The following is a 16,914-nucleotide window of genomic DNA, read 5'->3' on the forward strand; positions in this document are numbered from 1 at the left end:
CCAGCCGCGGAAGGTTTCGACCAGCCCCGACCCGGGGTAGACCGCTCGGCACGGGGTAGCTGAGATTCCAATCCCGATGCAGGAGCTTGATCGCCCCGATACGGAAGGTCTGACCACCAGCTACGAGAGTCAAGATCACCCCTTCAATGGAAGGCTCAAGGCCCCCGACTGCGGGAGAACAAAGAAGGGAAGAGATTTAACTTTTTTTCGCCTTCAATCACAGTGAGGAATGTGGAGGAGTCGCTGTGGTGGATGTTCATGTTAAAATGTATTTTGTGTGTTCTGTTGCTTTTTATTGGTATGACTTTATGGCAAATGAAATTCATTGTATGTTGCAAAACCTACTTGACTAATAAAGTATGATTATGATTATTATGATTATGATAAAATTCTCAGCCTTGGTATCACTTGTTAAGCTGCATTGCTTTTTTTCTGAGCCTATTATATAGAGGAATTTTAAACTGCTCATAAAAATGGGCATCTTTTGATTACCAGTGAATGGTTTAGATTTAGAGATACAGCGCAGAAACAGGCCCTACGGCCCACCGAGCCCGTGCCACCCAGCGATCCCCGCACATTAACACTATCCTACACACACTAGGGACAATTTTTACATTTACCCAGTCAATGAACCTACATACCTGTACGTCTTTGGAGTGTGGGAGGAAACCGAAGATCTCGGAGAAAACCCACGCAGGTCACGGGGAGAACGTACAAACTCCGTACAGACGGAGCCCGTAGTCAGGATCGAACCTGAGTCTCCGGCGCTGCATTCGCTGTAAGGCAGCAACTCTACCACTGTGCCACCGTGCTGCCCTTAGGGTAACAATGACTTATTAAAGCAGCTATGAAATAAATGGAAATCTCTCAAGACCAATGTATTGTTCTGTACAAAATCACAATGGGCCCAAATCTATTTGGCTTCAAAGCTGTGTAGTTTAATATATTTCTGCATCTTGGTTTTTTTGTGCTTTTGCCAATAAATGTTTAAAAAAAATTCTTCCCAAAACTTGTTAGTTATCTTACTGTATAATTATCCTGGCCAGGAAATATCCTTTATAGAGTTCTGCATTCTCCATCAGTTTAATTTTCCTTCTGTTTGATATCATGCACAGATATCCTCCCCATTTGTAATTCACATTTGTTAATTATTTAAATTGTTCCTAAAATGTCTTTCTGGCTAAATACTGAGAAATCACTATTAATTGTAATTTATTGCTGCCTGCCTTTACTGCCCAGGCTATTTAAAATAGCCATCTTACTCAATGTTGAAATTGTTTTTTTGGCCCTTTCCTATGTGCTCCAGCACTGCCTCTTTACAGAGCTGCTGTGAGCTGGAGCTATGTTTGGAAACGCTGAATATTTTTGCCCTAACATGAATGTATTGGCATGATACATGAATGCTTTTGTTGTGTGTAAACCTTTGAACTGAAAAACTATTGTTGCCTGAATCTGCAAATTGGGTAAAGCAGCTTTGCATTGTGCTCAAAAAGCTTTTGAATTTGACTGACCTATTGTTTGTGACTCCTGGAAGCACAGGCAATGTATGGGGTGGTGCAGGAATGGGGAATCATTACATGGTGCTTAACCTTCATTAGCCATGCAGTGGAACTATGATATAACCTTAGTCTCCCATCCCCTTCCTTTTCATTTTATCTAACATACTCGAGTTTGACTTGATTGTATTTGGGATTTGATCTTGACTGTAGGTGCTGTCTATACAGAGTTTGTATGTTCTCCCTGTGACTGCATGGGTTTTCTCCGGGTGCTCCGGTTTCCTCTCGCACCCCAAAAGGCGTACAGGTTTGTAGGTTGATAGGCTTCTGTAAATTGTAAATTGTCTCCAGTGTGTAGGATAGTGCTAGCGTACTGGGTGATCGCTGGTGCAGACTCGGTGGGCCGAAGGGCCTGCTTCCACGCTATATCTCTAAAGTCTAAAGTAAAGTATTTATGCATAGTATTATTATCTGATCTGATTGGATAACATAAAAAACAAAGCTTTCCACAGAACCTCAGTTCACATGATAATAATAAACCTAAACCTGAACTTAGTCACCTGTGATAGTCACTACTGTCCTAACCTTCAAATGACTGGTTCCTTCCGAGGTGATTTGGCTCGGTGTTCTAATTCAGCTGGTGTGTTGCTGCCCACTGCATGTGTTGTATCATTGATTTATTGTTTGCTTGGCCAGGTCTCAGCACATCAGAATTTGGTGGCTTGGGCTCTTTCTCTGGCTCAGGTCCGCACCAGGATTTGGAGCCTAAGGCCAGCCACACCCCTGAGTTTGGTGCTTCTGACACTCCCTTGACCCAGTTACATCACCTGACAGGATCATCCACCAAGATCAGTCTGAGAACGATCCCAACCAGAAACATCATCTATCCATGTTCTCATGGGATGCTGCCTGACCCACTGAGTTACTCCAGCACTTTGTGTATTTTTTTCATTTACTAGGAAGTAGGATAGGAAAATAATTTCTGGTATCGAGTAGTGTACAGCATTGACAATGGCCTCTGAATGATGATCTAAGTATGGTAACGATAACATCTTTATTAGGTGCGGCACAGTGGCGTAGCGGTATAGATGCTGCTTTACAGTGCCTGAGAACCGGGTTCAATCCTGACTAGGGGTACAGTCTGTACGGAGTTTGTACATTCTCCCATTGGCCACGTGAGTTTTCTCCGGGTGCTCTGGTTTACTCCCATATTCCAGAGACGTACAGGTTTGTAGATTAATTGGGTTCTGTAAAATTGTAAATTGTCTCTAGTGTGTAGGGTAGTGCTCGTGTATGGGGATCACTAGTAGGCATGGACACGGTGGGCCGAAGGGCTGGTTTCCATGTTGTATCTCTAAAGTCTTAAGAGTAAAGTCTAAAGTCTAGAGCAGTCATGAGGTAGAAAGAAGCTTTTCAAGCACTTAATTGAGGTGTAAAGAATAAATGATACTAAGCCAACGAATAAGGAAGAAACCGGAATAGTTAATGCAAAGTTTAATCTGTGTAGGTTTGACCCTGCAGCATCACAGCTCCCTGCATACCCACGCCCAATGTGATTTTGAGCTATGAAACCAGATAATAGAGCAACATTGCAGAACACACTCTGATGTACATTCTCACTTATACAAAACAAAACTTAACTGTATTCTCTTCAAAGTTTAATCTTTCTTTACATTTGTGTCTTTCTTACCAGCTTGTTACATATGTCAGCAGGCAAATGGAGATGACTACATCCATCTTCCTTTGTGCAAAGTGTGCTTCTAGACACAAGAGTGCTCTTCTCTTCACTGCAGTGACTTCTGCTGTATCGGGTCTCCTTGCTACACAAATTTGCCAGTGTTTTCTGAATTACAATGACTACTCTTTGTTTTGCTTTCACTGTGTTCATTTATCCATTTTTGGGATGCGGATGCTGTAGGCAAAGGCAGCATTTGTTACTTGACCCTAATTGCCCTTGAGATGGCGCCTGAGCAAATATCACTCTGTGGATGATACACAATGCAGCCCAGTGCACCAGTAGAGAGAGAGAGAAATCAAATGAAAATAAAAAAACTGTAAATGCTAGAAACACTCAGCAGGCCAGCAACATCACTGGAAGTAGAAAGAGATTTAATATTATTTAATATATCAGAGCAAGGAGCCTTCATCAAAATCAGAAGAGAGAGTAAATGATCCGTGTGGTGGATGGAGTACTAAGCAAACATGCTGCTTAGGCCTGGATGATGTTGAGTTTGCTGAATGTTATTGGAGCAGTATTCATCTGGTTAGTTAAGGTATTCCACTAAACCGAGTTATGCCTTGCAGATAAAAGTAAACCGTTGCGGATGTGGAAAAGGAACACAGAGTTAATTTGCACATCATAATTAAACACATATTACAAGACAACAACATTTCCACACCACAAGAGTTAGTTTTTGTTCGTTTAGTTAGAGGTACAAATAAGGAATAAATGGCATATTGGAAAGTTCTCTGAGATAATCTATCTTCATCAAAGGTCACTGGATTTACTCCAAGGCTATCAGGGGGCTGGTTCAGTTTAAGGAAATGTTAAGCAGTAAAATACAAATAGAGATATATAGGAAAAAGCTAATTGGTCTATTGTATCAAAAGAGGCAGCTATGGGGTCGCTACAGTTGGAAAAAGGATAAAGTGGCCTAAAAGAACAAAGGAAGAGATGACAGCATCCTCTGGGAAATAAAACAGCTACAAGGCAGAGAAATTGAGGCTCTGGTCAGGAAAAAAGAAGGAAGAATGAATAATGTACAGGCAGCTGGGATCAAGTGTACATCTGGAGGAATATGGAGGATTGAGGAGCATAATTAAGAAGAACATCAGGAGGGCAAAAGGGGGGAGGGGGACATGACATAGTTCTGGTAGATAAGATTAAGGAGAATCCACAGATTTTTTGTATATTAAGGGAAAAAGGGTAACAAGAGACTCCTCAGAAACCAAAGTGGTTGTCTATGTGTGGAGCTGCAAGAAATGGGCAATGAATATTTATCCTCTGTTTGTACCGCGTAGAAAGGCATGAAGACCAAAGAACTTGGTAAAGTTAATGGAGATGCCTTGAGGAATCTGCATTACAGTCAAGGAGGTGCTGGATATCCTAAGACTATGGAGATAGCTAATTCTCCCGGGTCAGACCAGATTTATCCAAGGAGACTGGGAAACGAGAGGAGAAATTACAGGTGGCCTGGCTGAGATCTATGAATCATCATTCGACAAGGGTGAGGTGCCGGATGACTGGAGGGTGGCCTCTATTTAAGAAAAGCTGGAGACTACAGACCAGTTGGCCTAACATCTGTGGTAAGCAAGTTACTGGAGGGAATGCTGAGAAACAAGTACAAGTAGGGGAAGGATGATGGGGTTAATTAGAAATACTCAGCATTGTGTTGGAGATCGAGTCTCACAATTTGAGTATTTTGAAGATGTAACCAAGCAGGTTAACGAGGGCAGGGCCATATACATTGTCTATGGGGCCTTTGATAAGGTTTGGAATTTTGGGAGAGTTAGCTAACTGGATGCAGAATTGACTTCATGTTAGGATGCAGAGGGTGGTGGTGGTGGAACCTTGTTTTTCAGACTGATGGCCTAGGACTAGTGGTGTGCCTCAGATGTCGGTATTGGGCCCATTAGTGTTTGTCAACTATATAAACAATTTTGATGAGAATGTACAAGGCATGATTAGTATTTTGCTGATGGCACTAAAATAAGTGGTATTGTATATAGTGAAGATGATTAACAAGAATAACAAAGGGACCTTGATCAGCTGGGCAAGTGAGCTGAGGGCTGGCAAAATGGAATATAATTCAGATAAGTGTGAGATGTTGCATTTTTTGAAGTTGAACCAGGGCAGGACCTTCACAGTGAACAATAGGGTCCTGGGGAATGTCGTAGAGCAGAGGGATCTAGGAGTACAAGCTTCCTGAAAGTGGCAATGCAGGTAGATAGGGTGGCGAAGAAGGCTTTTGGCACGCTGGCCTTCATCAGTTAGGTAACCAAGTAAGAAATCGGGACATAATGTTACAGTTGTACAAGATGTTGTTGGTGAGGCTGCACTTGGAGTATTGTGTTCAGTTATGGTTACCCTGCTATAGGAAAGATGCCAATAAACTGGAAAGAGTGTAGAGAATATTTATGAGAATGTTGCCAGGCCTCGAAGGACAAGGGAGAAATTGGCCAAGCTAGGACTGTATTCTTATTAATGCAGGAGGTTGAAGGGTGATTTTATAAAGCTATATAAAATCATGAGATGGATAGGGTGAATGAATGCACAGTCTTTTCCCAGGGTAAGCATAGGTTTAAGATGAGAAGGGAAAGATTTAATAGGAACCCAAGGGAGATCTTTTTCACACAGCGGGTGGTGGGTATATGTAGTGGGTTGCCTAAGTTAATAATTGGCTGAATGTTGACTTCATGATGATGGAATGGTCTGAATAAATTATTTGGAAATTGTGGACAACAGTGTGCAAAACATAAAAATATTATTCATTCAGAGGGTGGTAGATGTATAGAGCGAGCTGCCAGAGGAGGCAGTGAGACAGGTACTATGACAGCATTAAAAGTCACTTGGACAGGTGCAAGGATAGGGAAGTTTTAGAGGAATATGGACAAAATGCAGACAAATGGGACAAGCTTAGATGGGCATGGACAAGTTGGGATGAATAATGCGTTTCTGTGCTGCATGACTATTACATTTCTGTGTTTTTTTTTGGGGTGGGGATTTCTGTGAACAAGATACAACCATCAAAGCTGATAATCCAGCAAACGAAAGAGGCTAGCCCCCATGCAGCAAGACATGTTCAGACTTGGGTATGACAATCCAGTCCAGGATGATCCACTCCGCTGTACGAGAGTCAAACCCGGTCCGATCCAAAGCGCTGTACTCCAGGTCCTATGTTGCCTGCTGTCTGCCAGTCCCTCAGTCTCACTGCAGGGAGGAGTGAGTGAATGGGTGGGTGGATGGTTGGATTGCAGCAGCACATCAACGTTTCCCGGCACTACCGGGCTGTGCGTCGACTGAGCGGCGTTATTCAGCCGGGAAGAGGCAGAAGCCGGTGGATGCAGCAAGACCTTCGGTTGCAGCGTGCAGCTGATCTGGACTGATCACCGCGAGCAGCGGCCGTGTGTGGTAGGTGCGTTTGCAGCAGCGGCGGCGGAGACAGTGGGCAGTGCCGGCTGCCGCTTCCCCAGTGGGCTGTGTGTGGCCTGCCTTACACCGTTAAATGCCGCTTGACTGTCAGCCGCTGTCATTGTAAACTTGATGTCCATTGTTTGCCTGGAGGAAAGGCTGATTCCACGCCGCAAAGTTTCGCGTTACGTTGTGTGTGAAGCCGCGGAGCAAGGTGAATGTAAAGGTTACTGGAGGCTGCAACTAGGATGCAGGATACAGCAAAACTAAGAAAGGACGGAGACGGCAATGCAGATGCGGTAACGACAGGTTAAATGCGAAATTCCTTCTCGGATAAAATGCTGGCACTGTAACAGAAGCAAAACACTGCTTTCTGTGGACATTTTACAACATACAACCTAACCCTTTAAATATTTAGTTTAATTTGAATCATGCTAAAATGTAAATCAAATCAAATGCACTAATATTTAGTCTAAATATGAATAACCAAAGCTGTGTAAAGTCTGAAAAGTGGAGCCATTAATTACAGATTGAAAGCAGCTTTGCAACTTTGATAAATGAGTGGCAGTTTAAATTCATCAAGAATCTTGTGCAATTGACTTCTTAATCATTTAATATTGTTCTCCTAAGCAAAATAAGAAAAGTCAAAAGCCAGAAGCCATATTATGCAAAGTAAGATATTGAGCTCACTTAAAATTGTGAATATTTTTTTTTTTTGAGCTAGTTATTGTCCTGTTTAATTGGGGTTTTTTTCCTGTATTTACTTACTTTAGCTAAACAGTGACTTTGATATGGCATGTGATGTGATGTCATCATATTAAAAGAGGATGTTCTAATATTAAGATTTATTTTTAAGCCATGAAGCTTAGCCAAAAATCTAATGAAAGGTTGCTGAGAAAAAAAAATTATCAATAAAACCTGGAAAATATTATTAGAAGAATTTGTGTGTTAAGAGAGCACAAATAGAAATAGATGTTACTGTTATCATGTACTTTACTTAGCAATTGGCTTGTGCCTATTCTCATAAGTAATCCAGGACCTGCAATACAGCTTCCACACTCCTGCATTGCCCAAATGCAACAGCAATTCATTTAATGCAGTGATACTGCAAATTTACTGAAGCAGTGCACTATATATGGTGGCATCCCCCAGGGATTCATTATCAGGTTCTCTGCTTTTTTTTGGTGCCATATTAATGCCTTGGATTTGAACATGCAGGGCATGGTTGCAAAATTTGCAAATGACACCAAATTCAAATGTATTTCATTGACTTTAAGAGATTTGGAAGGATTGGTGAACTGGACAGACCACATGACAAATGAAATTTATTATACAGCAAAGATGGTAGACACAAAATGTTGGAGTAACTCAGCTGGTCGGGCTGCATCTCTGGAGGAAAGGAATAGGTGATGTTTCAGGTCAACGCCCTTCCACAGACTTGAGTGTGAGGAAGCGTCTCAACCTGAAATGTCACCTATTCCTTTTTGAGTTACTCCAACATTTTGTGTCTATCTTCGAGGTAAACCAGCATCTGCAGTTCCTTCCTACACTTAATATACAGCAGCTTGAAGTGATTTATATTGGTAGGAGGAAGCCATGATGGTAAGGTTAAATGATACAACTTTAGGAGTCCTGAGGCAGAAACCTTGAGTTTATGTTCATTGAAGGTGACAAGACAAGTTCGCTCTCTCTAAAGCAAAGCATATAAAGTCCTCGGCGTTAAAACAAACTTTCCTTCTATGTAGGTCTCTGCAGGTCCTTGTTTACCTATCCTTGGTGTGGAGCACACAAACAAAGAATCTTTGTTTAAAAACTTATAAATACTGGTTTGGCCATTATACTATACACCACACTATTTGGAAAGATGTTGAGACCTTAGAAAGTTTGCAAAAATAATATATTAGAATGCAATCTGAGATGAGGTTCTAAGTTGTTAAGTAGAAACCAGACAGAATGGGAATGTTCTTGGATCAAGATTGATAAAGAAGAGATTTGACAGAAGGTTTCAAAAGATACAAAGGGACACAAAGTGCTAGATTAACTCAGCAGGTTAGGCAGCCTCTCTGGAGAACATGGATAAGTTATGGTCGGGATCATTCTCAAAAGAATGGTAGGTTTTGATAAGAAGCAATGATTTGCAGTGGCAAAACTGCTTGCTAAGGGTTGTGGATTTCTAGTAAACACTAGAAAAGCAGAAATAAATTACACAGAAGTTTGTGATTTGGAATGTACTGCCTGAAAGCAGATTCAGGACCAAGTTAAATGAAATAATTAGGATTAATTATTTAAAGGGAAGCTCTAGGTGTACTAAACTGGAAGAAAGCAGTTGAAATAAGTCAATAAACAATAGACAATAGACAATAGGTAATAGGTGCAGGAGTAGGCCATTCGGCCCTTCGAGCCAGCACCGCCATTCAATGTGATCATGGCTGATCATTCCCAATCAGTACCCCGTTCCTGCTTTCTCCCCATAACCCCTGACTCCGCTATCCTTAAGAGCTCTATCTAGCTCTCTCTTGAATGTATTCAGAGAATTGGCCTCCACTGCCCTCTGAGGCAGAGAATTCCACAGATTCACAACTCTCTGACTAAAAAAGATTTTCCTCATCTCTGTTCTAAATGGCCTACCCCTTATTCTTAAACTGTGGCCCCTGGTTCTGGACTCCCCCAACATTGGGAACATGTTTCCTGCCTCTAACATGTCCAACCCCTTAATAATCTTAAGTCCCATGGCTACAGTGGCCCAAAACACCACCACTCATTCTGTGACATAAGGTAAAAGATATTATACACTTTACCATTCCAGAAACATGTATATTTGAAATATTGATGATTTTCATAATTTTCACAATATTCTTTGTGTTGACCACTTAGTTGCTAATAGGATTGTTTGGGTATTTACACAACACTGACATTTTTTAGGTAGTATCCACCAAATTCATCTGAGAAAATTATTTGCAATTCATTGCTTCCTGATTTGGCCAGATTAGTATTTCAAATGAACAGGTTTATTTTCAGGAATGAACGTGTAATTCTTTATGAGGATGTTGCCAGGACTGGAGGTCAGGAGAGGTTGGGCAGGCTAGGATTTTAATTCCTTGGCGCACAGGAGGATGAGAGGTGATCGTATAGAGGTGTATAATATCATGAGGGGAATAGATAGGGGAGATGCACACTCTTTTACCCAGAGTGGGGGAATTAAGAACCAGAGGTCATAGATTTAAGATGAAGGGGGAAAGATTTAATAGGAACCTGTGGGGCAACTTTTTCAACAAAGGGGGTGGTGGGTTTAAGGAACGAGCTACCAGCGGAGGTATTTGAGGCAGGTATTATATCAGTATTTAAAAAAGCATTTGGACTGATACCTAGATAGGAAAGATTTAGAGGGATATGGGCCAAATGTGGGTTAGAGGGCCAAGAGTTGATTGGGCATCTTGGTCAACATGGGTAAGTTGGGCCAAAGGGCTTGTTTCCATGCTGAATGACTCTAAGTAATAACATTTCTGGATGATTATGTTGCAGAACATGCATCTGAAAGGATTTTGCATCTTCAATTATATTTAGCAGAACATCTAAAGTTACAAAATAAATCAAAGTGACTATAACAGAGCTGTAGGTGTTGTACCTAATTTAATCCTCAAAGTGTGTAGACGTTGGTTAAAGTATGATTGATGCAGGTCCACTCCAAGGAGATGTTGTGAGCCTTGAAAGAGCTTTGTCTTGTTGATGAGCATTGCAAAGAGAAGCCACAGTGTTTCATGGCCATTTGAAAAGGGAAGTTCAGATGCCATTTGTAAGGAGGAATTGGCACAATAAATGACAGGGAAAGAATAGTAATTAGCAGTGATATGAACAGATTTCATTGTGAATTATCTGCAGTGCAAAGATAGTATAAGCCAAAGCATGTTTAGCAAGTGGAGTAGAGTGGACATTCTATTTAGGTTTCCATCTGATACATCCATGTTCAGGACTGGATGTAGTTATTAGACGATTTTGTTCACTCTGCATGCTCCAAGAAATGGCTGAGTGCGACTAAAAAATGAAAAAAATTAATAATAAAGGCTTGAGCTGCAGACCAAATTGTGGCTTTAGCCAATTTGTTCCAATACTGACATCTCCTCAATAAGGTGAAAATTGTCCAAGTGTGGCCTGCCCATAAAATGCAGGACAAATGTAATCCAGCTGATCACTGCGTAATTAGTCTACTTTAATTATCAGCAAACTGATGAAGGGCTTCATTGACAGTACGTTGAATGAGTCTTTATCATCAATTGCCGAATGTATCACTCAGTTCTAGTCCTCTTCACCGCTGTTCAACCATGTATAGAAGAGCTGAAATCCAGACACGTGAGAGTGACAGCCCTTGATATCAAAGCCATACTTGACCAAGTGTGAGATCAAGGAGTGCTCGTAAAACAAATCAAAGGGCATCAAGTTTGAAACACGTACTTATTTCCATCTTTGGTTTGGTTTATCATTATTGTCACGTGTACCTAGATTGCGTGATAAACTTTGCATGCTATCTAATCAAGTCATACAATACATGAGTACATCAGGTAGTGCAAAAAAGGAAATAAACAGAATGCAGAATATAGTTACAGCTACAGAGCAAGGACTGACATAAAAAAGTACAAGGGGTGCAATGAAGTAGATTGGAAGATAAGGAATTCAGCCCCAGCATATCAAATGTGCGTTCAAAGTTTGATGACAGCCGGGAAGATGCTGTTCTTGAATCTGCTGGTGCTTATTTTCAAGCTTTTGTATTTTCTGCCCGATGGGTAAGGGAAGGGGAAGAATGTCTCGGGTGTGAGTGGTCCTTGATTATGTTGACTGCTTTCCTGGGATACTGTGAAGTATAGATGGAGTTGATGAGGTTGAGGGGGAGGAGAGGCTAATTTGTGTGCTGGACTGGGCTACACTCATAACTCTGCTATTTATTATGGTGTTGGACAGAGCTGTTGCCATACCAAGCTGTGGTGTTTCCAGATAGGATGCTTTCTATGGTGCATCTGTAGAAATTGGTAAGAGTCTTTAGACTTTAGAGATACAGCGTGGAAACATACCCTTTGGCACACTGAATCATCACCAACCAGCAATCACTCTTTACACTAACCTACACACACTAGGGGCAATGTCTACAATTTGCTAGAGCCAAATAACCTTCAAACCTCTGTCTTTGGAGTGTTGGAGTAAACTTGAGCATCTGGAGAAAACCCACACAGTCACAGGGAGAACGTAGCCTTCTGATGAAGGAGAGTTGTTGTGCTTTCTTGGTTGTAGCATCAGTGTGGTTGGACCAGACATTGCTCCTGGACAAATATTTATACCTACAAACTTGAAACACTCAACCATCTCCACTTGAGCACCATTGATACAGTCAGGGCACGTATCCTGAAGTTGATGACCTGCTCCTTCATTTTGCTGACATTAAGGTAAAGGTTGGTGTCTTGACACCAGGTGACTCGGTTCTCTTATCTCCTTCGTGTACTCCCTGTTGTCAACATTTCAGACCTGAGCCTCTATAGTGGTGTCGCCTGCAAAATTATAAGCAGAGTTAGAGCAGAATTTGGCTGCACAGTTGTGAAGTAAGAATAGAAAGGCAGATTATTATCTGAATGGTGTCAAGTTAGGAAGAGGGGATGTTCAACGAGATCTGGGTGTCCTAGTGCATCAGTCACTGAAAGGAAGCATGCAGGTACAGCAGGCAGTGAAGAAAGCCAATGGAATGTTGGCCTTCGTAACAAGAGGAGTTGAGTATAGGAGCAAAGAGGTCCTTCTACAGTTGTACCGGGCCCTGGTGAGACCGCACCTGGAGTACTGTGTGCAGTTTTGGTCTCCAAATTTGAGGAAGGATATTCTTGCTATTGAGGGCGTGCAGCGTAGGTTCACTAGGTTGATTCCCGGAATGGCGGGACTGTCGTATGTTGAAAGGCTGGAGCAATTAGGCTTGTATACACTGGAATTTAGAAGGATGAGGGGAGATCTTATTGAAACATATAAGATAATTAGGGGATTGGACACATTAGAGGCAGGAAACATGTTCCCAATGTTGGGGGAGTCCAGAACAAGGGGCCACAGTTTAAGAATAAGGGGTAGGCCATTTAGAACGGAGATGAGGAAGAACTTTTTCAGTCAGAGAGTGGTGAAGGTGTGGAATTCTCTGCCTCAGAAGGCAGTGGAGGCCAGTTCGTTGGATGCTTTCAAGAGAGAGCTGGATAGAGCTCTTAAGGATAGCGGAGTGAGGGGGTATGGGGAGAAGGCAGGAACGGGGTACTGATTGAGAGTGATCAGCCATGATCGCATTGAATGGTGGTGCTGGCTCGAAGGGCTGAATGGCCTACTCCTGCACCTATTGTCTATTGTCTATTGTATGTATAGGGAGTATAGTAAGGGGCTAAGGACACAGCCTTGTCGGGCACAGGTCTTGAGAATTATCGTGGAGGAGGTGTTGTCACCTATCCTCACTTATTGCAGGCTATGGGTCAGAAAGTCAAGGATCCAGTTGCAGAGGGAGGTACGGAGACCTAGGTCCAGGAATTTGGACATGAGCTTGGTTGGGATTATGGTGTTGAAGGTGAAGCTGCATTCAATAGCCTGATGTGGGTGTCCTTGTTATCCAGTTGTTCAGGGATGAATATAGGGCCAGGGAGATGGCATCCGCTGTGGACCTATGGTGGTGGACGGTGAACTGCAGTGGATCAGGGCTGCCTGGGAGGCTGGAGTTGACGTGGTCCATGACTACCTCTCAAAGCACTTCATGATGGTAGATGTTAGAGCCACTGGACTGTAGTCATTAAGACATGTTAACATGTTTCAGTTCAGTTTCAGTTTAGTTTTGCTTTAAGTTGTCTGCTTAAATCAGGTTACATACGTTGCATATGTAACGCGGTCAGTTGCTTTGTCAGCGGTCAGTCATCTCTACCCAAGGACATCCCTATGGAGTTCCTCGGCTCGATGTCCTGGGCCCAACCAAGTTCAGCTGCTTCATCAATGACCTTCCTTCTATTCCAAGTGGAGATGTCTAATGATGATGGCATGGTGTTCCGTTTCATTCACAGATTCTCAGCAAATGAAGCAGCCTAACCCTGCTTGCAGCAAGACCCGGACAACATTTGGGCCTGAACTGATAACTGGCAAATAGCATTGTGCTGCACAAGTGCTGGGCAGTCAGTGACTCCAATAAGAGGTTGGAGATCTTGTGGTGTGTAATTCTCCTCCTGACATTGCAAAGCCTCTTTGCCATTCATAAGGGACAAGTGTAGTGTGATGGATTACTCTCCCCCCTCCTAGATCCAACAACACTGAAGAGGCACTTAAGGACAAAACATGCTGTATAGTTGGCACCCCATGCACCACCTTAAACCCTCATTCCACCCATTGCCAGTACACAGTGGCTGCAATATGCATTGTTCACAGTGTGCATTGCTGTTGCCTGTCTGTGGTAATCTGACGTTATCTGCCAAACCTACAACCGGGCGGTCACGGTGGCGCAGCGGTAGAGTTGCTGCCTTACAGTGAATGCAGTGCCAGAGACCTAGGTTCGATCCCGACTATGGGTGCTGTCTGTACGGAGTTTGTACGTTCTCCAGTGACCTGCGTGGGTTTTCTCCGAGATCTTCGGTTTCCTCCCACACTCCAAAGACGTACAGGTATGTAGGTTAATTGGCTGGGCAAATGTAAAAATTGTCCCTAGTAGGTATAGGATAGTGTTAATGTTCGGGGATCGCTGGTCGGCGTGGACCCTGTGGGCCGAAAGGGCCTGTTTCCATAAACTAAACTAAACTAAACTAAACCTCAATCTCCTAAGACAAAGGTTTCAGGAGTGTGCGAACAACACAACCTACAGGATGCAACCGGGTGACAGACAGTATCGACTTGGAACTGTGTCACTAATTATTACCGGGTCTAAATCCCTGCGATTCTTTGTAGGAGAGCTGCACTATTTCAAGATGTGCCACATCATATAATGTTGGCCTTGTTTGACTATCTTGAGAAATGAATAACTTTGAGAGTTTAGAAGAAAAGTTCCATGATTGTGGTGACTATGAATAGATGGGCTGAGTGTCATTTTCTTATTCAAGTTTTCTCGCTACGTCTGTGCTTTTGAAATTTTTACTACTTTAAAGGTGTGAAAGCCAAGTTGATTTTAAAGTTTGCAGTAAATCTCATGGTAAGTTTAATTTGGAAATACAATATAAACATTTTGTAGTTCTGATTCTTTCCCCTCTGATTTTGCCCTTCGCTTGAAGTTCTGACACCTTGAAAAAAGCTCACTAGGATTTCTATAGATTGTTAGGTTTGGCTTAAAGATGTGTGCGTAAATTCCCCCCCAGCCAATGTTCTACATTATACGGGCATCAACATTGTCAGTTTGGTATGTGTGTGACTAAAAATAAATGTTGCTTTCATCTCCTTTTCTTTTGTCACTGCTATGGGCAACAGATATTGGACATCCGGAACTTCCATTTCTAAATGCGGGGAAAGAGTATGGCAGCCTCTGGTGATAGGGAAATTAGATCAAAAGCGGAGCATTCATTTGAACTGCAGTGAAGAATACGTAGAGTGGAATATGCCTTGGGTAAAGGTGCACATGCAGTGGAGAGTAGGCTCAATAATGGCCCTTTCCCTCGGTATCATTGGGAAATGGTGATACAAGGTTGAGAGGATCTGGTATGGTGGAGCAAACCTAGGAGGATCTCAGAGGGACTTTTGAGGTTTTTTTTATACTAATATCATTTTTAATTTATTGAACTATGTGTTTGTTTATATTACTTCTGAGTACAGCATTTACATTCCTGTTATGCTACCGCAGGTAAGAATTTCATTGTTCCGTTTTTGGTACACATGACAATTATACACACTAGTCTCTTGATTCTCGGCCTTCTAGAATTCAATCGGAATTTCACTGCTACTAAAACAAAGTTCTTAAATATAGCAATTCCTTTAATTAACTTTTCTTCATGGACATTTAAAGTGTTGAATCAAATAGAATCCCTTTTGCTCAATCAGTGTTAATTTTGGCATTAATATGCAGTATACCTTAAATTATAATGTAATTTTGATTATACCATTCATTGTATTCTTAATTTCTTTTTTAAAGTCCCATGAAAATATTTCCATCACTTGCACTTGGTATTTTTTTTAACTGAATCATATTAAACTAATATTTAAATTGGATTTCTTATGCATTGAACCACTTACAATTTAAATATATTATGGATTGGTATTTCTTTTGGTTTATTATCATCACGTGTACAGAGATACAGTGGAAAAAAAGTTGTTTTGTGTGCAATCCAGCTAAATCATACCATATATTAATATATTAGGCAGTGTAGAAGAAACAAATAAACAGAGTGCTGAATATTCTTACAGAGAAATTGTAGATGAATAAAAGGTGCAAGGGATACAACGAGGGAGATTGGAAGATCGTTCGATGGTTCATCCGTACAAAAATAAGAATAACTGGAGGCGTGCAGAATTTCCTTAGTCTTCTGAGGAAGTAGAGGCTTTTGGGATGCATTCTTGGCCATAGTGTCAACGTGGATGGTGCAGGACAAATTGTTGGTGATATTTGCACCTTGGAACTTGAAGCTCTTTACCAACTCCACTTCAGCACCATTGATAAAGGCTGGGGTGTGTGCTCTACCCCACAGATATTATTTGAATAAATTTGAATAATGAAACCTACAGAAGAGAAATCAACTGAGAAAATAAGCGAAATAACCTTGGAGAGATCAAGCAATATTGATGGTTACTTACGTGAAACCAGCCACAATATGGATGGGGCACTAATTGCAAGAAGATAAATTAGAGTGCAGAATATAGTGTTACAGGGGATAGGAAAAGTGCAGATTTTTAAAAAAACGTGCAAAAGCCATAAGGAGATGGGTTGGAAGATCTTTCTATGGTGAATGCAAAGTGCGGGTAGATTGTATAGTCAGGTACTGGATATACTCTGAAGAGAAAAAACCCCATCAATCAAAGTAATCCCCAATTTACTGTAACATGTCTAAGAGTGGAGGTTGCTGAGTCTGTGACTGTAGATTCTGGAATAGTGAAAGAGGGGCCGTGTTCCTTGTTGAGATTAATCTCGAGTAGCTGCAAAACAGAGTGGTCTGTTCCCAGTGGCGCACACTGAGACAAGCATCGAGTACCGTTGGAAGACCATCAGCTCGGTGAAGGACACACCTTGGCCTTCCCGAAACACATTGATTTTCCAATGTAAGGAAATGTCGACAAGTGAATACTGCTGACTGGCATATTCAAGGGTACAGATGTACATGCTGA

The 16,914-nt window shown here is 41.8% G+C and overlaps 1 protein-coding gene across 4 annotated transcripts in view; it reads left to right on the forward strand.

Annotated features, from left to right (window-relative positions):
* The first annotated feature begins 6,442 nt into the window (after window positions 1-6,442).
* The window catches only part of osbpl6 (oxysterol binding protein-like 6), a 95,648-nt gene continuing 85,176 nt past the window's right edge, over window positions 6,443-16,914 (forward strand). For 2 of the 4 annotated variants that reach the window (XM_078404000.1, XM_078404004.1), the window contains exon 1: window positions 6,443-6,627. The gene's annotated coding sequence lies outside the window, so the exon portion shown is untranslated. Of the gene's footprint in view, window positions 6,632-6,700; window positions 6,842-16,914 lie in introns of those variants that run through there. The other 2 variants (XM_078404001.1, XM_078404003.1) reach the window with 2 other exon arrangements.

Source organism: Rhinoraja longicauda, chromosome 8, assembly GCF_053455715.1.
Source record: "Rhinoraja longicauda isolate Sanriku21f chromosome 8, sRhiLon1.1, whole genome shotgun sequence".
In the NCBI taxonomy this organism is placed as follows: Eukaryota; Metazoa; Chordata; class Chondrichthyes; order Rajiformes; family Arhynchobatidae; genus Rhinoraja; species Rhinoraja longicauda.